We start from the raw sequence: 20,862 nt of genomic DNA on the forward strand, positions 1-20,862 counted from the left end.
ATGTCAACAATGTAGCGATTGAAGGGGCGGGGGCGGCGCGGGGCCGGGGCGCGCGAGGCGGCGGCGGGCGGGCGGGCGAGCGAGCGGGCGGCAGAGCCGGGCAAGCAGCGGCCGCCGGCAGCAGCGCGACGCCGCCTTCCCTCCTTCCCGCCTCCGCCGGGCCGCCAGCGCCGCCGGCCCCGGGTGCCGCTCCGGCAGCCGCACAGCCGCCGCGGTGCCGTTCGCTCCCCGCCCCCCCTCCCCTCCCACCCTCCCTCCGCTGCGGCTTTCTCTCCTCCTCCGGCCCCCCTGCCAGCCCCCTCCCTCCCTCTCTCCTTCCCTCCCTCCCTTCCCCCTTTATTTTTCTCCGCAAGACTTTGGCTCTGGAAGCAGCTGGTTCAAAGCAATCGCCATGTGATGAGCGTCTGGGTCGGGGTTTTCTTTTTCCTTCTGGGGGGGGGAGGGTGCAGGTTTCTGACCGCAGAGAAATATTAATAAGAATTTCCGAAACAACAACAGCAGCAGCAACAACAAGAGCCAAATCCCCCCCCCCTCCCCAAACCTCAGCCGTAACAGCCTTACCCCCCCCCCCCCCCCCCCCCGGGCCCGCTCCACCCCGCCCCACGGCCTCCCTCCCCACCTCCAGGCTGCAGCGAGAGGGGCGACCCCCGAAAGTTGCGCGGAGGCGAGGTGAGTGCGCCGGTTCCCGCGGCTCGGCAACCCCGCCGGGGAAGGGGAAAAGGGAAGGCGGGGGGGTGGGTGGGTGGGAGGGGTGGTGAAGTTTGGGGGGAGGCTGGACGGGAGGGGGGGGTGTGTGTGGGGGGTGGGGTGGGTGGGCAGCGTGTTTTGTTGTTCCCCCCCCCCCACACCTTCCTCCTCCCCGCGCAGCTGTTGCGCGGGGTGAGGCGGGGGGCTGCGCCCCGGGAGCTTTGCGGGAGCGTTCGCTCGCTGCCGATTCCTGAAAGTGGGAAACACGCGCCGTTGCGTTGCGTTGCGTAACGGGGAGCGCGCGGCGGGAGCCCCCGTGCCGCCTCTCCTCCTGCGCGCTCACTCCCTCCCCCCCCCCTCCTTGCTCCGCTCCGCGCCCCGCTCCGCGCCCCGCCGGGCAGGGCGGGACGGAGCCCCGGGGGCAGCCCCATCCCTCCCTCCCTCCCTCCCTCCGCCGAGGGCCGTCCCGCCGCCTTCCCTCCCCCGGCCCCCGCCGCGGCCACCTGCAGCCGCTCGGGACCGGCGGGCACCGCGCCCTCCCCTCCGTGTTGCGTGTGTCCGTCCGTTCCCTCTTCGTCGTCCCCCCCCCCCGCCCCGTTTTTTGCAGATTTGGGGGGAGATGCGAACTCCGGGAACAGTTTCTTGGATGGTTGAAACGGAGCCGAGTGGGCACGGCGGCGCAGCGCGGCGCGAAGACGCTTGGCTTGTCATGAAAGACGGCGAAGTGTGAAATCATGCCTCTCCTTTTGTGGAGCGGGCTATTTTGGTCATGCGGCGGGTGTCTTGCTCGCAGACGCTTCGGTTATCGTGAGATCGTTGTGCCCCTTCTTGCCGGAACCCCCCCTTCCCTCCCCTCCCCTTCCCCCCCCCCCCCTCCCCCGAATAATAAACCGCTTTTTTCACTCTTTAACAATAAACGTGAAGCAAGGGATGACACCTTATTAGAGTCACTCTTTAGGATGTCGGGAAGATTGGGAAATTACAGTGTGGCTGTTTGCTCTAGTTGAAGCCGTTGTGTCAGTGCTTTGGTGATGAAAGCCCTTTTTCGAAGACTTCAGAACTGTCGCTAAACTTGTGCATATTTTAATTTGGTATTCCGGGGCTCGAGCTAGAAACAAGGCGGTTTTTTTCCAGGCTGGGAATTGTCTGGGATTCTGCTGTAGATGGTGGAATGCTCTGCAGTTTGAAGAGGGTGGTAGTGCTTGGGTAAATTGACTTCTTCAGGTATGTAGATACCGAAATTTGAGATAATTGTGTTTGATGAGATGGAGGGAATAAAATGATAAGGTTGCGTGTTAAGCTGTTGTCTGTGGGGCTGTTGTAGCAACAGCCCGGAACCGGTGTTGTAGGAGTCTTTACATCTGGCAGATAGAAATAAAATTCCACTTCAGATGTGAGCTTGTTCTTTTTAAAAGCCTGCGTTGCCTTTTGTATCCACCCGCCTGCCCCCCGCCACTGGGATCTGGGCACTTGTGCAGGAAAATGGATCGGTGTTGTACTTCCCTGCGGTGTATTGAACCTGTGCTTTCAGCATCGTTTTTCACATTTGACCCTCCGGCTTCAAAGGCTGTTCTGAAGGTGCTCTGGAAGAAATGGAAGGAAGCCGTGACTAATTGGAAAAGTAGAGGATTGAAAAATCAGGATCATACGTCTGGTTTTCCTGTTAGTTTGCTCTGTAACACTGGAGGAGCCATTCAAACAGATGTACGCCGAGCTGTCAAGTGGGCAAGAAAGGTCCCTAGTGATTTTACAGATAGGGTGGTTGTCAAGATATTCAGAGGTCTTTTGCAGAAAGGCACCACAGGAGCAGAGTGCGCATTTCTGGGCAAGTGTGTGCTGGCTGTGTAATTTGTGCTTCAACAACTGAATTTTTTGAAAACTTTTACAATTGTGAGGGTTGGATGGGAAAGGTGTGCACAGAAGGTGCAGGACTGATGCACATGTTGACAGATCCCGACTGGTTAATCATCAGCAATTGTTTATGCCCAGGTATCTCCCACTGGGAAGCAGAGCTAGGACAGGTATTCCTAGTCCTTTTCTGACCTGGAGGCACATCTCGAGCATGCGTTGGTATTAATGTCATGCACGCTGGCGGGATATGCCGGTGGTGTAGGTGGGAAACCCTCCTCGCCTTCCCTCTTTGCTTTCTGTCGTTCATTTTGCAGCAAGAAAACATTGGCTGTTTGCTCTGTTGTGCTGGGCATGAAGGAAAGTTAGAGATAGAACCCGAGTTGCCGGCTGAGAATAATGGTCCAAATCCCAATAAATAGCCATTGACATGGTGCTCCAAATATGAGGTGAATCTTCAGCATTGTAGAAGGCCTCAGACACTCATTGAAATTAATGAGTTTAATAAAATCCCCGTACTGTATAGCAATCTTGCGTATCTCTTTCGGTGTGCATGTAATTAATGATAAAGAGAGCTGAAAATAAAACCCTTTGTAGATGATGTGTAGTGTGGAATGTGACAGAAGTTGCTCGCCTTTGCCTATTTTAAAACTTTCATTGCTTGATTTTCTGTTTGAAGGGCAATAGCTATTTTTCTTAATGAGGCTGCAACGTGATGGCCAATTAGTTATTTTCCTTAAGGTTTTCTCTAAAATTATCACCAGCCATGAAAAAAAAAAACAATCGGCGATCACTTTTTTTTTTTTTTGAATTGATGAAGAATAAAAAGAGGTGTTTTCTCATTGTGTGCCTGTGATACTCTTTTTGGTTAGAACTTCACATACTCAAAGACAAAGAGGAGACCTCTTAAAGTATAGCTAAGAAACATTTATGGCACTAAGCTGAAAAATTAGACGTGTAACATTAATATATGCAAAGTAATCATTTCGGTAGTAATGACATTTTTATGTAATAAACTGTTGGCGTAAATTGAATACCGTTTATTGTGTGACGTGAACAGTCTCTTGTGATTTTAATTTAAGTAGTACGAACTCGGTTTATGTATTCAAATCAAAATGTACGTGCCTTTTTACTTGAAGGAACGCTCTCTGAATGGCTTCTCAGTTTACAAGTTGCATGAACATACCTGCAGTGTTTGGCAGATCTGGCTTAGTGTTTGAAGGCATGCACGTATCCGTCTTTCACCTCTGGGTCTGAATTTCCACCTCAGCTCATTTTGGATGTGATGGTCATATATTAGTCGTTTCTGTGTTGAACTACGTTGAGGGGAAACATACCAGTCACTCCATTTACGGGTTGAAGAAAATTTGGGTTTAAACTTAAGTCGGTATTAATTAGCTTTCTCCAAGTCCGAGTTAGTCCTGCTGCTTTCAGTGTGCCTCCTGACTACGAATGCTTCAAGAGAATGTGGAAGAGATTCTTTCTGATACTGCAGTTCTTTACAGATACTTGAGGAGGTGCCTGAATGATTTTGTTGTAGTAGCTGAATGGGCAGTAGATTTCTACCCCCAGTAGTTCCCTAAGGTTTTCCAGAATAGTGCTCAAAACGCTTATTCGGCTTTTTACAAAAATTGGTCATCGTTCCTTTAAATTCAGCCAAAAGGCATTAACCTTGGCAGCTGCCTGAATATTACGCATTCATTTGAAGCTTGCATCAAGAAGATGTAAAATGTATGAATATAGCCAGCTGAGTTGCAATGTGTTAGTTTTGCTTTTTAGTTAGGCAGAAGCATCTTTGTAGTGGATGGGAAAGAGCACTACTTGCTGTGCCGCTCTTGAACTATGAATTATAATTTAAAAAACAGCCAAGCAGTGGAATGCATACAAATGCTTTTGTGGCCAGTGATGGACTCGAAGCACCCGAGTTGCTGGAACTAATGGCGTTGATCAAAGAGCAAACACGTGTTCAGAACAGGTAAATAAAAAGGAGCAAGGGAATAAGTTCGGAAAAACCTCTATGCTAAAAGTTTACATGTACGGTGGAACGTCGGTCCGTCAAAAATTGGGCTCAGAAGGCTTGTCTGCTTGATCGCATTGATCCTCATGCAGAAGGAGCCGCAGCAACAACCTGAAGAACACCAGCTGCGCTGGGCTGGCCTCTCAGCACACCCAGAGACGTGTGTCCGTCCCTGTTTGGCTTGAGACAGGTTGCCCACAAAAAGCTCCTGGTGCGGTGGGGGCTGAACCGCAGCTCCTGCGTGGGCTAGGGGGGCTGCCAGGCGTGCAGCCCCTCCGTGCATAACTCCTCGTCCCTCCCCGGTCTCCTTCTGCCTTTGCTCTGCCTTTGCTCTTTACACCTGCTTGGTGCCAAGCTGCTCTCAGAGCAAGCTGGGACACTTGAGATTCAGCGTCTCGGAGGAAGGAGAGAAGGAGGAGGAGGTGGTGGTGGTGGCTACAGGAGCAAGAGGCACCGGGACCTGAGGTACACCGTCGTCTTCTTTTTTTTTTAGAGTGAAAGGTGACTTAAAAGAGTCAGATCCTCCCAGATTTATTCCCAAGACCTGTAATTTGCATATAGCTTGACCAATAACTTTCTCTGTTTATTCTGTCATTGGAACAGATGCTTAAAAAGCTGTTAGGAACGAAAACCCCGTGAATTTCCACTTTACCCCTAGTAGGGGTGGAAATGGGAGCTGGAAGCTTATTTTTTTTCTGCTCCTGAGCTTTGAAAACACTCCCCTGGGCTGTGATGGGTAGATGGGTTTTGGTGCATAGGTTCAAAAGGAGTCTCCCTGCTAAGAAAAACAGGAACTGTTTACTGCTTGTCACTGTGCAGGGCTTCTGGGCTGTGGAGCGGTAATTTTGTTTTTTGAAAAGAGGAAAAGCAGTTACGTCTGGTTAAATAAACAAAATGACCCTTGAGACTTAATCATAGCTACTTATTATAGCTGACATCCACCGAGGTGGGTTTTTTTGGGGTTTTGTGTTGTTTTTTTTTTTTTTTCTTTATTAGTGATTGCTTTAAAATTTAAACCTGTACTAGGAAAACAGGAACTGTAGGTGTGGAGGTGTTCCTTTACCCCAATTTGCATGCAGGCTGTTTTTTATTTCGTGGGTAGGTGTGTTCGGTGGATGTGAGAGCAATTGAACATGTCAGCAGTTTCCTACAAGCTGCTCTTGCTGACTCACGTGTCTGGTGCAGCTTGGAGCTACCCTCGCTATAAACTATCCACAATAGGAGGCGCAGGCAGAAGAGACCGTCAGTGCCGAGCTGTTGTTCAAAGGTTATTTTCAGTTCCCCGGTCACTGCTTTGCTGTGGTTTTCTTCCCCAGTAATGTCAAAATACGCTGTTGTTTTGCCAGGCTGCTGCTCTTCTTGCTAGTTGTGTAGTGTAAAGTAGAAATTCATTGCACCGCTGCGGAGCTTGTGCTGGAAGTGCATCTAGATGCTACGGATGTTCAGCACGACTAAACCGCTGGAGTTTATTTTGTTTCTTTTTTTTTTTTTTTTTTTTTTGTGAATGGGACGTTAAAAAATATATATATATATATTCCCCCAAGCATTGTTCCCAATTTGGATATGGCAAGTCCAGTGTATGAATTGTATTTTCCCTTGCCAATTGCCAGCTGTACAGTCTCCTACCCTCCACCCGTTTTCATGGCAGAAATCTTTAATGCCAGCAAGGAATTCTGATTAAACTTTAAAAACCTAGGTGTAGCTATCTTTAATTTTCAAAATTTTGCTACTTCTTAGGCTGCTTTTTTTTAACTCCTGTGTGGCGATAACACTGGCCGTTAGCGTGAAAGGATTCCTTCATTTGCATGAAGATGAAAACTTATGCTCTTGTACAACTGCTTCTTTATTTACAGATTCTATTCTGATTACTCATAAGGATCCTCAAACGATAGCTGCTGCTGACTGATGATTTTTAGCTGATCTTCTTGTTGTGGTTTTTTTTCTTCCCTCCTTTCTTTTTCCTTTCTTAGTCGATCACTAAAGCCGTTGCAGAAGCGGAGTGAATTACCCATCTGCAGTTCTGGATTTGCTGTCACGGAGTTTAGATTCATAGTCCTCTTTTGTGTATTTTTCTTGTTTTTGTGGAATCGGGGGAAAAATAAGCGATCTCTAAAAGTGTGATAAACAAAATCAGGTGGTACAAAACAGGCTTTAATAACAAAAAGGTGAGTACTTGTCACTTGTTTTGTTTTTAGTCAACTACTTCGACCAGCAATGAATAGAAAACCACATTGAGAGCTTTGTAACACATGAAGAAAATGGGTGTTCTTGGTTTCCGCCAATACAAATGACTCATCAGTATCAGTAGGGCTTCTACTTCTAATAATATAACTGTGGAAGACCTTTAAAACGTGTGGTTTTGGCCCCTACTCTTAGTGAAAGGTTGGAAAATATTACTTTGAGCTTTTCTTTTTTTTTTAAATTTATAGAAGCTTTAGTGATTTGCTATGCGACAGTGAAAGATCTTGTACTCTCCAAAAAAAAAAAAAAAAACCAAAACCAACCCCTTATCGTACCACTGCCTGCGGTGCTAAAATCTTCCCCTCTCCCATCTCCTCAGTGTTTCGCGTTTCACCGCAGTGAGTGTTGCCGACGCTTGGCCTCAATGTCAGAGATGCGCATCTGGAAAATATAATCTATTTATGTCGAGTGGGGGAAGACTTGGCGCACCACCTCGTCTTGCCGAGCTGCTGTTCTCCACCTCTCTTCCACTCCGGTAAAGAGAGGACAGTAAGATTGCCGAGTGACCTGTATTGCTGTTTGAGCTGTGGTCAGAGCATCCGGAGAGGAAAGTAAACGGAAAATAGGAGTTAAAGAATAAACGACAACTGCAGGATGTGTCTGTCATTACCTAGGAGGAAACGCACGTCTTCCAGTACTGAAAGTGATACTGAAAAAAGGGCAAATCAGAAAGTGATCTATTAAATTCTTCTTTCTCTCTCTTTTTTTTTTTTTTTTTTAAGTAATAGTTTTCAAATGTGCTGGCATCCTTTTAGCTATTTACCTGTGAGGCTGAAATCTTTCTGTAAAGGCTCTGCCCAGTGTTGAGTGCAACAAAGCAACCCCTAGCGCATACTGCGCTTTGTTTGAAACCACACCTTGTGGAACACAAGGTTATTTTGTTTTCATATAAGCAGAGCGTGCCCTCACTGCTGTTACAGCTTATGAAGTTTTAATTCTTTTATGCAAAGTATTCTCCTTTTAATGGTAGTCCAATCAGTGTTTCCTGATCTGCTGCATTAATATAGAGTGTTGCTGCCTGCTTTCAAGTTGCCTGTGTTGTTACAAGATTTAAAGACTATAAATGAGGCAGAGCTGGTCTTTTCTGCCCTGTTAGAGTGAAAATTCCGATGTTTATGAAACCTCGTGTTTACTTTCTCTGTTGTTGCAATATTTATGCTAGTAAGTTATGCCTTATAAGGATGTGGTGGTTCTTTGTTTCTTATTATTCTATTTTAAAAGCAGAGTGTGCTTTTTACAAAATCCATTCTGGGGCAGATCCACAGTAAATCTAGGCATATCCCAGCTCCCTCAGTGTCAGCAGGCATCTTTTACCACCAAATAGTTAAATATATTTCTGTAGTTAATTTGGATTGTGCTGAAATACCTTGGATGCGTCTGTTAGTTTCTTGTATAACCAGGCTGTGATGGAGAATCTTTGTCTTGTAGCTTCTTACTGGGAGAGGCGCACTAAAAATAGAGGCGCAGAAGCCTGTGGAGATGTAACTTTGAAACATGTGAAAACCCAGTTGTTTGTTACATGGCAACAATAAGAGAGATTTTACTATTTGCAGATCGGTATAGCAGAAAAGGCCATCTTCCAGCTTACGGGGTTTATTTATGGACGGTTCTTGCAGAAGTTCACAGAAGAATGATCGGTAAGGACTACAAAATACGGTGTCAATGGTTATTCAGAGTTTGAGAGGACATAGGTTCAGCGCTCTGATTTCAGCATGTCTTCAGAAAATCTTGCTGTCAGAAGTATCATGAGGGTTGGGTCATGACAAATGAATCTCATCTGCGTTCTGAGCTCTGCTGACTCGGAAATGGGACTTGAGTCCAAAATTGCTGAGGGCTGGACCTGTGAAGGACAACAGACACTGTCGCTACTGAATTTTGAGGCACTAACTCTGTTCTGCATCATCTCCTCTCCTTTCTTTGCCCGTGCTCTGCCACCTGTTTCATCCCACAGTGGGCCAGCCCTGAGAGCTAAATTGGCAGAAGATTATTTATTCTTTGTACGTGTAGGGTTAGTTTTCTGCTGGTGGAGTTTACCGCAGGGTCTGGCAAGAACAAGGGATCAAATTAACACAAAACTTGTTGAAACACCTGGCCCCCAAAGTGCAGTGACTGTCACAGCGTCGTGCCCCATCTCCTGAAGGTCACTCTTGTCTTGCTTTTGCAATGGGGTGGCACTCCAGAAAACCATTAGCAGCTTGTGCCCAGCCTCACCCATAGCATGGCAGTAAGAGCTTGCTGCTAGGGCAGGAGAGGTTTGGGCCATTTAATTTTGGCTTACGTTTGCAACAGACGATTGAAAAGAAACGTTAGAGGAAAACAGAACTCAATCAAGCAAATCCTCTATGTTAACAAAATGCAAAAGTACTATGTTTTGCAAATATTCAAATAACTGTTGTTATTCCCACCTGATTCTGGTTGCTCCTGGCCTGATGTGACCTGGTCGTGTCACCCATCTCTCAGCTGTGATGAGCTCTCGTGAATTTAGATTTTAAAACTAAGTTATAGCTGAGGAGATGAGCAGACCTCGTGACCGTGGAGAGTTTTTTGAACCAGGTGGCTGCAGTCCTAGACCCTTAGGTCTTCCTTGCAACCTTTTATCACTCTGGGGGTGATAGCAAGCGTGTGCACTTAGAGGTGTTGAGTAATGGGTTCAGCAGATGATCGGAGCGGCTTGAATTTGCTCAGGTGAAGGAGGGAGCTGAACCTCACCCTTCATAACAAGAGGGTGAAGTTAGGAGCTGGTAACCCCTTGGACTGCTGGGTGAAAGCAGGAGATCCTGCCTGGCCGTGTACTTGCTGGACTTCACTGAGCTGATGCTGCTTTCCAGCCTAGCACGTGCCAATTTGATGAGTAAGACCACAGGTCCAAAGAGCAGCAGAGCTAAAGCAGGGGAGACAGAGGGGAGCTGTGGGGCGCAGGGCCTTTGCCGTGTGAGAAATCCAGATCACCTTGAGCCCTGTGTGGCTGCTCGAGCTGGTCTCTGATGTTTGGGAAGGGGTCAGCACTGCTGCCACCCTCCTGTCTTCCTGAGCAGCACCAGAGTGGTGATTTTATGCAAATCTGAATGCTGGCCATGTATATTGGGCAAACTTTTGTCCAGAACTTCACTAGCAAAAGTCAAAGTGTCTGCAGACTTTGGTTAGGTCTTGCTCTTGAGCTGGGAAACCTAAATTCTGCTTCAGGTCAACTTCAGGAATCTGCTGTGCCTGAGGTACTTCTGTGTGTTGAACCTGTAACCTGCCAAATGCTTCTGACTCTACTTGGTGACTTCGTTTCCAATCCCTTCATTTATTCCTGTAACCGTTATTGAATGGGTACTGAGGGGAAGTGTGGTGCAGAATTCTTTTTAAAGAAATCCAAATTAATTGATGGTGTGAAGTAACCATGAGGCAGGTCAGGGAGCTAACCCAAATGTAAAACTCATGGTAAATTATAAAATTGTTGCGTAGTTTGTCGTAGCTGGAAGTTCACGGCCAGTGCAAATACAAGCACTCCACAAGGAAATTTTTTGTTTGTCTTTTTCCCCTTCTTTTTCCTCTTCGTTTGTCTTATTATTAGACTAAAAGTAGAGTCAGTGATTCATTCAGTAATCTGTTTCTTGGACAGTTAGTCATCTGCCAATTTGTGTTAACTTTCCACTTTGTTCAGAAAGTGAGTAATGCTTAATGCACTAACCACCAAATTCCAAGCTTAAAAAGCTGTGAACATCATTCACATCATCTCCAAACTTTCTCTTCAAAATTTTTACCATTCCCTAAGATCAAAGCAAGTCAGGTCTGGCACGCATTGTGCTACAGCTACAGTCCAATTGTTTTGTCTAGCCCCAGTTACTAAAGCAAAACACAAGGTTGCAAATGTAATGGACAAGTTCTGTTGTACACCAGCCCGCGTATTACTTAATCAGTGTAATGCTTCTTGTTTTTCTTCACAACTCCTACTTTCAACGGATAAATATTACCTCCTTAGTTCCCTCCCTCCTTCCCCAGACTGCCACGACTTTGTTAATTTATATTGTTTCCTGCTTCAACAAATTGTGATGCTATCAAGACTAATTTAGTGAAAATAGCTTGCAAGGAATGCTGGAACTGGTATTAGCTGCCTGCTGCAAATATTTCTGGTGCTTTTCATGATTCTGTTTGGTGGAAAAAAAAAAAAAGATTGTGCTGTTGAAGTGTTATCCGTATAGAACTTGAAGCTATAAAGCCTTCCTATAGCTAGATATTTTGATCTCAAGGTGATGCCAGCCGTTTCTCACTTGAGAATTTTTTAACTACTTTTTTCTTTCTTACGGAAACTGGAGTAGCGTGAAGAGTAACAAGGTCAGTAATGTCACGGGAGAACTTTATAGGACTAAAGTCTTTACAGTTTGCTCTAAAATAACATGAAAGGACTGACTACCGTGCTCAGCAGCAAAGGAACTCAAAGTGCAGGAGAGACTTGAGTGCTACAGGGAGGGTGTGCATGGCGGGGGGGTCGGGTGAGGAGGGAGTGGTAAATACGGGTACCAAAAGTGGTTTGCTTGGCCCGACACCTTCCTTGTTCCTTCCACAGGTACCTGTCGTCCTCCCCCTGCAACTTCAGTTCATTACTTGCAGCAAAGCCATCCTCTCTGGTGTGTAACTGTCCTGTGGTGCAGATGGTTTTAGGGTGTCCCCTGGTGCCACAGTTCCGTAACCAGGCAATGCAAAAGCCACTGGATGGGAAGGAATAGCCTTTGGTTGTAGGGTCTGTAGGCAGCCCGTGTCCGCCTCCTGCTGCAGCGTAATGGGGTAAGAGCAGAAATCTGTCATGCTCTGCTATTGTCAGAACAAGAAAAAAAATGATTTGGTGTTGAGGAAAAGGTAGGGGAAGAGCCATTTCCCTATTCCTAGAATCCAATTCCAGTCTATGTAAATACCCAAAATATCCTGGTAGCCGTGTTCCAGTGTGCAGAGTTAGGACTTCTGAGAGGTTTTTTTCCTTGCAGTCTGACTTTGCACACCAGCGAGTTTGAATAGTTTGGTTAAGCTCTGGACAAACAGCCATACTGGGGATGGTTATTTGAACACCAGCCTTTGAGATTTGCCCATCCTGATTACGTGCAGATTTTCCAACATCCACAGTGTTAGTTAATGCACTTGCCCCTTTAAACTGATTGCAACGATCATTTTTCAAAGTTTACTTCTTTCTGGTTCAGTCTTAGTTTCAGCTGTCGAGCTTTACTTTTCAGGAACGGTGCTGGATTGGAATTTGAAAACTTCTTGTATATGTTTGCTTCTCAGTTGGCTCAAGCGTGAGTGGAGCTTTCACCTGCTGTTGGTTGAAAGACATTCAGGAGCCGACCTGTACGAGTACTGCTCCTACCCTGCCTGATTTTGAACAAAAAAATTAAACCGCGTAGACTTGCATATGGAGGGACCCAAAAGCTCCACCAGAACAGCCCGAGAAGCTCTCTCTGTAAGATTGGCATGTTATGAACTTGCTCCCTTGTTTTCCAAAATCAAAACTTTCACTTTCCTAGGAGGTGTGGGACCAATGGGGGTGGCTCTCCTGCCCACCACAGCCCTGTGCGGTTGGGGGTGGAGGTGACCATGGCTCTCCTGTGCTCCAAGGAGAGGGACCTGCCAGTGGGTGCCTGGTTGGTGGAGCCATCGGCTGCCAAACCCCCTCCGCTCTCCCCCACCCTGTTGGTGCCTACACCAGCACCACTTTTATGTTTCTGATTTAAACCTTCAGAGCATTACAAAGAAGCTTGCTAGTTTTGGGAGGAGGGGAGAAGAGCAAGGGCTGAGATCGGTGGTGCAGCTGTCAGTGGGGTTCGGTGCCCTCTGTGTGCGTGTGACTCGAGCAATGGCTGATTCACCGCCTGAGGTTGGTTTGGGTTTGGTTTGGTTTGTTTTTAAGGAAGTAATCTGCCCAGAGGTGAGAATTGGTGCCGTTTCGTTGGGTTAGGAGTAAACCAAGAATTGTGAGGAATGCCTTTGCTTCCAGCCTTTTGCTTGATAATGTGCTCAGTGCTGCACGGCAGACCTTGAGCGCCGAGCTGATACCGGAGGAGATGGGCACCTGCCTTTTCACAGGGGGTTGCAGTGGTGTTCGGGGTTCACTTAATCGCAGGGTTTGGCATTTTGGGTTTCAGGTCACCCGGACGGGGCAGAGGAGGCTGCAGGATTTACAGCTGTACTTGGTGTAACAGCTGGCACAGCCGCTTTCTTTGACTGCGGGGTGAAGGAGGGATGACCAGGCACCTGAGACCTTGTACTTGTTGAAACCCAGATAAGGGCAGTGTTGACTGTTGCAAAGCTGAAATCGTATTCAGGGTGTTTTTATCTGAGGAAATACAGTTGGGGTCTTTTCTTCTTTTTTTTTTTTTTTTTTTTTTTTTTTTTCTCCTTCTTTCCCCTTCCCACCTTCCATTTGTTTCCTGACTGTAAAGTTCATGACATTCCCGTGAAGATGGGCACACTGGTGTCATCCCCTTGTGTAGACAGGTGCCTGAGGAGGCGCAGCGGGGCGAGAGTCCTCCCCGGTATTTATAGAGGCGGGGGGGAGTGTGTCTCCCCCCCCGGACTTGCTCTGCAGGTGTGCCACTCAGGCGGTTAGAGAAACCCCGAGTTGAAGAGATCCGCCGGGGTGAAACAGTTTACAAATAGCTTTTCAGTGTTTGTTTTTTATTTTTACCTCCTTCCCCACCCATGGGCCCCTCCCCCGGCGTATTGGCGAGGCTGAAACGGCTCAAGGAGAGGAAAATCGTTGTTGCAGAATATGCAAAGTGCCCCAAGAGTTTCCAGAGGACCCTCGGAAAGCGGGTTGCTTTCCTAAGGGCAGAGATCCCGCACCTCTTCTTTCCCCAAGCCCCACTTGTTGCCTTCTGCTCCTTTCTTCTTTGGGGTTTATGGGGGAAAAACTTCTTTTTCTGTGGCTGCTGGGGTGGGGTTTTTTTTTGGGGGGGGGCGCGGGGGGAGGATTGCATGTTTTGTTGTTTGTTTTTGTTTTAAAAGGATGACAACTGATGAAAAGAAACCATCAGAATGTATTTGACGCCTGTGGAGGTAGGGTGCCCTCCTGGCACCTGCGAGGGTTGCCCCCAGGCCAGGTCCTGCTGCCCAGGCACCGGCTCCTGGTGTCCCCAGCAGCGCAGTGCAGTCCCCATGGCCGGCCACCTTCTCGCAGGCACTTGGCATGTGCCCTTTTTGCCCTAATTTTAGCTTATCGCAGAGAAGTGATCTCAACCATACCGCCGCATCTGAGCATGAGAGGAAATTTAGACTACTTTTTTTTTTTTTTTTTTTTTTTTAAATTTTCCTAACTCGTGTTCGATCACTTATGGAAAATTCTGGTCAAAAGGGTGAAATTTTCTTTTTTTGCTGGGTATTTAATCTCAAAACCACAGCTCCCAATACCCAGGGCGCAGTGGTGGGTAGTGCCCTGCTTACAGCCTTTTTCCAGCACTGCGTAGGTGTGGGTTAGGTGTGCGCAGCAGGGGAGAAAGGGAAAGGGCACGAATGGGATGGAGAGGTCTCTGTCTTGCCCCTTGGACTGCTTTTCTGTTTTGGTTTTTTTCTTTGAATTAAAGAGAAAAGAAAGTCTGGCTGCCTGCAAGTAGGTTAATCGTTGCAGAAAGACTCGACGCTGGCGCTCCATGTATGTATTTTCACACGCGTGCCGATGGCTGCGTGCGTACTTTGCGGCTGGCGCAGGGTGGCTGGAAAGTATGTGGGAGCCGTGTCTGCTTCCTCCGAGGCTGCTGCAGGGGGTCAGGGGAGGGTGGGGGGCGGAGGAGGAGATGCTCGGGGCGAGGTACGACACCCACTTCCTCTGGGTTGCCTCGTCGTGCGCTCCAACCCGCTGCCGCGCCGACAGCCGGGTTGCGCCTGTGGTGCTCCGTCTTTGCTCTTACTGATTTGCACTTGTAGGCTTATGACTAAGGTTGTGGTTTAATATGCCCTTTTTAGGTATGCAAAGTGTTTAAAATTATCTAGTGTTGCATTTCTTCTTTTTTCCTTTTTTTTTTTTTTGTCATGGCCTTTTCTACCTTTAGAAGTTTCCACAACTTTTAGAAGGCAAGAAGAGTAACTTTATTTTAAAAGAAAAAGTTTTCCCTAATTGTTACTTGTCAGCTACAAGTATGCTTTTCAAAGATCGGGTTTTTTGAGATTAAATGATTTCATAGCCTTTCAGGTTTAAATATCTGATACAAACTGTTGGTGAGCCTTAAAACTAAACAAAAAGAAAGCTTAAATACCTGGAATTTGTGAGGAGACTTTGTCTCTTTAGATGAGATGCCATTCTTCCGCAGCCATACCCCAAGAATCTTGGTGGTAACATTTGCAGGTAGAGATTTGTTTCCTCGTAATTATGAAATCTTTACTTGAGGGACCGTGATTTTCCTTAACTGTTCAGGTGCTGCTTAATGCCTTGGGTATTTGTTGAGCATGTTGCACGTATGCTCGTATTCCCTTAAGCTTCAGATGAAACACTATGGCCTAGCAAGCTACGCTGCCGTCATGCTAATGGTGAAGAAAAAATTGCACGTGCTGGCTTGGGGAGGAGGTAGGAATGGAAGGGAGCTGATTTATTCGTACATCTGATTAATATGACACCCTTCTTTATTAGCAGATCGTGCAGCGTTAGTTCCTGCTGATTACTTTTTTTTTTTTTTTTTTTTTTCAGTTCACGGCCAGTTCCGCTATGGAGCGGGATAGAGTTTACCTACTCCTTTTCTTACTGACGAAAAGGATGTTTTCCCCATGGAGGTACCTGGAAGATCTGGCATCAGCTTGTGGTTGACACGAGCTCCAAACGCTCTGCTCCAGGGGAGCCTGAGCGAGTTGAGCTGTCAAATGTAGCTATTAGATATCAAGCAGAGGAGTAGAGCAGTCTTTCTGATGTTTATGCCACCTTGTATCTCGTTGTTAATTGAGGCTGCAGCTAAAGGACCCAACAGTAGTTCTAGACTGTTGCGTTTGACACTTTTGAAAACACTGATAGTCAACCTTTGCGGAAGTGTTAAGGCTTGATACGCGGTTTGAAAAGTAGTAACTGCAGAGAAATCTAATGCCTCACAAAGATGTAGCAAGGTATGTGAATTGTTAGCAAAGTCATACAGAATTAAATTGGTTTAATTTAGGAAACGGTGTTGAAAGTCTTGTAGCACGTTGGCTCAAGTTCATCTCCTGCAAAAAGACTACCTAGCTGTTTTTTTCTTGAGTGTTACGTGCTTTGGAGTTGAGGTGGCTGGTCTTTGTAACCCTGCAGTCTGCTTGCCAAAATCCTTGTATAGATCAGGTCTCCTGGGCATCCCTCCTTGAGCGTTGCAGGAGCTCCGGGAGCAGCTCGAGTCGAAGGTGCTAGTCCTTCTCCAGAGGATTTGCTGCTCAGGGCTGCCTTGATGGTGGTCTTGGGGGCTCGGCAGCTCCTGTGGGCTTCCCCCATCTCAACGCCGGCAGGATGACGGCCAGTCCCTGCATCAGCAGAGCCTTCATGTCTTTCGGGTGACACAGTCCATGGGAATGGCCCCTGAATTGCTGAGGAAACAAAGACTGGCCGCCCTGGTTTAGGGGGCTGTTTGCAAAAAGGAACGAGATGCGGGAGGTTGAGTTGAAATAGCTATAAATGTTGTGTGCAGCTGCCAGGCTGGAATCATTGGATTAGAAAACGAGAGGGAAGGTGGTGCAAAGCCAAGAAGCAGCTGAAAAAAAAAATCAGAAATTACACAAAGATTAAAAAATGGGAAGACAATCAAAGCCCTGGCCTCTGTCACATTGGAAAGGGGAACGTATAATTAAAACGCCTGTGTCTGAGTAGGTGATGTAGGAATTAAAACACGTATCTGTTCCAAGTTGCTGCTTTCTATGCAACCTCACTTCAAAATTAACTCTACCCCTAAAAAGCTGCTTGCATACAGGAAACGATGTTTTTGACTAGAAGATACAGTAAAAAGTCAGGGTGGGGCATACATGTGCTTTATTGTATGACAGCAAAAGGAGAGGGTATGCTGCGGAGCACCGTAAGTGAATCCATGTTACTTCTCTCCCTTTTTCAAAATGAGTTCAGAAAGTATTGTGCTTTCAAGATAAAACACGGAGGTTTGAGCAGTTGACATGAGAGTTACCGGGTGCCATTGAAACTCCATCATTTTACCATCCGTTTGGTGAAAAAGGGGCCTAACAGTTGCAGGAATTTTTAAAACATTTAAATCCCCCAAACAGCACAAGTATTTCATTCGGCACACAGAACATGCATTCTAATTGAAATACAATTCTAATTTATTTTAAATTTTTTTAGGGGTCCTGCTGGTAGACATAAGTGAAGCAGATCAAGATCTCACTGTGGTTGCAAGCTGTGGCAGAAAAATCAGCACCACACTTTCCAGTGGAAGCAGAACAAAAATGTAAAGTCTGCCAATTAAATTGGAAACAGCTCTTAATTTCCCCTCTCCTCCTCCTCCCCCAAAGGATGAATGGCTTACTCTTCTGGATGGAACTTTGTGTAGTGACTCATAGTTTTATATGGATTAGTGTGAATATGTAGGTGAGGGAGACGCTGGTATCTGAGAAACTATATATAGTGTATAGGAGAAGTGTCCTGGAACACAGAATAAATGAACGTTTGATCTGTTTCTCGTGCTGAATTAATGGAAACATAAATGCAGAATATCTTCCTCCCTTTACTCCCTCCCCTCCCAGTTGTGCTCAGCAGATACAGAGGAGGCTTAAGATGCCCAGAGAACGTGCCTGTATCGATATCTGAACTAGTCACTGGAATAGGAGTATCCCCTTCGCCCTGTCTGAAATACACATGGACAGGGCACCAGGAGCCAGAAGCGTGACAGTGCAGACATCAGCGTGCAGTGAGCATGCGAAGTTTCTGTGATACCCTTCGTGAGGTGGTTATTGTTCTGGTAGGTTTCCAGCAGGGAAAGGCCAGCCCTTCCACCTCTTTGCTCTGTGCCTCTTCGGTCAGACGATGCTGGTCCATGCCTTGCTATGGGCAGCAGCCAGAGGTAAGAGCATCACACACCTTGCTCTTCTGGTGGCACGTTAACATGCCTTGCATTAGAGCGTGTCACTATTGTACCTGCTGCTGCAAAGCCATAGGTGGGGCAGCTGTGTTCGTGTTGGGCTAAGCCAAAATCTTATAGCTCTGCAGTCATCTATAGCTGGTAACTTCAGCTGAAAGTGTGGCTTCACATGGGGCTTCTTCAGTGGACTGCAGTTTTCCATCTCAAGGCTCCTGTTTCACTCTCTCCCTTCTACAGCCATTTACTATACATCCACTTGCACCAGAATAGCTATTAACAAAACCGGTATCAATGAAACATTCACTCTGGGGGGAGGCGCGTGAAGACAACTTTTTTAAAAGATGTTTCAAATTCAGCCATTTCACTGTGTTGCTCATAAGCAAGCCTACAGATATTTAAAGTGGAAAAAGTTAAGGGGTCAGTGAATTGTGGTAGAGGAGAAATGGGATCAAGCAGACAGGGGAAGATGGAAATGTGTTGAGCTGGCATTGCCTCACACACATGCCGTGGGGCCTCCCCCCTGCAGTGCTGTTTCCTCTCCTTAGTCTGCAGCAGTGCCATTTGCTCCCTGGGGAAAATTGTCTTCTATGTGGAGTCTCCACTAAGGGCAAAAGCAAGAGAGGAACTGTTCTTACATCCTCCTATGACAGTTGCACCTTAAAATGAGGCCTTGTGGAAAGAACTACCTACTTTGAGCAGTTGTCCAAAAATCTGACGTAGTTAGGTCCTCTTTTTTGGATTGTTCAACCGTAGCTTATTTTAGCATTTAATTGTAGGGACTTTATTTATGCATCTTAGACTTTCAGCTTGTATTGTACAAGCATAACGGTTGTTATTAGGTAGGAAGACTGAAAATCCTGAGGTCAGTCTTGAGCTCCTGGCCTCTTGCTTTCCCCTGGGAGCTTGTTGCTGGTCTTCTCTGGGAGGACCGTGGCTGTGAATTCTCCTCAGTTCTCTTGAGGAAGAACCTTTGCTTTTACCTTCAAGCAAGATACCTGCTTACTCCCAGGGTGCCATGATACCCTGGGAACATTTTCCGGAGAAGGGGAAATGCATTTACATTAAAAACACACAGCCATCACCAACAAAAAGAATCAGCTGCTTCTCGTGTAATCTGAGGGGGGAATCTTACAGTGTCTTCAGAGAAGTAGACTTATTTGGTCACGTGCAGTGTCTCAGACCTCCCACCATCAGATGTCAAGGCGGTCTGACCTCCATTTTAAAACTAGTACCTGGTGTGGAATTGAGTTGTACTAAAGTCTTATTGCCTAGAAACCCAAACACGGACAAATGAAGAATTCTTGTCGTTTGGTGCAATTTCTTGAGAAGAGATTAAAACTCCAATGTTTATCTTGGATCCCCAATGCAAGGAGCTGGAGGGAGCAATGAGGGTATTTTATGATTAATGAGCCTTCCTGCGTATGTTTCTCGTGCCTCTTGGCATTTAGTAGTCTCAGTGACCTAGCTTTTTATTTCATTTTTCTCTTGTTGGCATTCTCATTAGTAGTCTCCTGAGGTGCAAGAATCCACCCTCAGCCTGCGGGTCTCTTCTTGGCTGTGAGGATGTGGGCCAGTTTGCCGTCCTCAGACTCCACCAGTCAAGTAGGTTAGCATTTCTGTCCCATTCCTACCATCGCTTCTTTAGTTCTCTGCTTCGTCACAAAATAGTTCCTGCAACACATAAAGCCATCAGCTTGAAAAAGAGGATCCAGTTAAGATGGGGAGCAGTGTTGCACCGATGTTGCTGGCCCAACTGAGAACAGGTTAATTTGGGTACCGTAGGAGTCTCGCTACCAGTGGGATTCGGGGTTGCAGCCCAGGCTGGCCCCCGTGCACAGCCCGCTGGTGGTCCTGGCTGCTGCGGCTGCCATGACAGCAGCGTAGACCTGGCCCAGGCCAAAACAAAGGCCATAGGAAGAAGCACTCTTCAGCTGCCTTTCTCCATCCTCAAAAGAGGAGAAACACAGCACAACAGCACATGGTTCCTGGCACTTAGGTGTGGAAGGCAGCGAGGTTGGGGGAAAAGGGCCGTATGGACCAAGCAGCACGGTCTGTTGCAAGCAGTTTTGTGTTTTTTTTTTTCCTTTATGGATCTGTGTGATTTTTATAGATAGGGATTTGGCTTAGGGCACTAAGGATTGATCCTTCATCTAGGACAGTGTGAAGAACGTCTGATACTGAAGATCCTTTCAGATGGGAGCTTTCTCAACTGGTGACAGGCCATCTACGGCACATCAATAGCTCTGCCTCCCCTGGGGTTTCTCCTCGCAGCTGCAGACCATGTGCTTGTGTATGTGAATGTGTGCGTGCTCACCAAGGAGGTGGTGGTGGTGGGGGGAGTATTTAACCAGCTGCAAATCAGTGAATCAGTGTAGGGGAAATGATTTCCCTTGGGCAGAGGAACGCTGTGCTAGAGCGGAGGCTGGGTTGGGCAGGCCCTCCAGTGGTTCGGGGGTAGTGGGAACCTGTGCCACCACTCCACGGTGGCTCACCTGGGCTGGAGAAGGGAGTCCCTGTTGCCAGGTCCCACTGAAGGAGTCCCAGGTGCTTTGCAACTGCTACATGACCATTTGTGTCCTGTCGTCTGCCAGTTCAACCAAGGTGTGGAGGGGCTGGAGCATGAACTGGTATCTCTGTAGGGCAAGAGCAGGGAGATGAAGGGCTACTGAAAAATAATGGTGTGCTGCAGGTCAGGCGGCAGCTCTCCAAGGACCCAAGCATGAGAAGAGCACGCTTCTGCTCTGCTGGCAGTAGGGCTTACGCTTCCTTTCCTGCCTCTCTCCTTACTTGGAGAATAGTCAAAAGAGGAGTCATCTGATCAACCCCCAGGAGGCCTTTCTTCTTTCTCCTGCCCAGCTGAAGAGGCAACTGTAAAAGTTTCCCCATTCATTCCTAACTCTTCTTCCTTGGCTGTTGATGCCCGAGCAAGTTCAGTCTATACCGGTCTGTTTTCCTCACGTACAGACAGTCTTATCTATGTAGTAAATATTTTTTGTCTTCCTCTAACCCCTGGGTACAACACACCTGTTTTCTGTAGCGATGTGTGCCATTTAAGTAATTGTGCGT

At 47.1% G+C, this 20,862-nt stretch overlaps 1 protein-coding gene across 3 annotated transcripts in view; it reads left to right on the forward strand.

Annotated features, from left to right (window-relative positions):
- The first annotated feature begins 533 nt into the window (after window positions 1-533).
- BACH2 (BTB domain and CNC homolog 2) overlaps window positions 534-20,862 on the forward strand; it is a 199,359-nt gene continuing 179,030 nt past the window's right edge. For all 3 annotated transcript variants that reach the window (XM_063329966.1, XM_063329967.1, XM_063329968.1), the window contains exon 1: window positions 534-669. The gene's annotated coding sequence lies outside the window, so the exon portion shown is untranslated. The remainder of the gene's footprint in view (window positions 670-20,862) is intronic.

This window comes from Chroicocephalus ridibundus, chromosome 3 (genome assembly GCF_963924245.1).
Source record: "Chroicocephalus ridibundus chromosome 3, bChrRid1.1, whole genome shotgun sequence".
Lineage (NCBI taxonomy): Eukaryota > Metazoa > Chordata > Aves > Charadriiformes > Laridae > Chroicocephalus > Chroicocephalus ridibundus.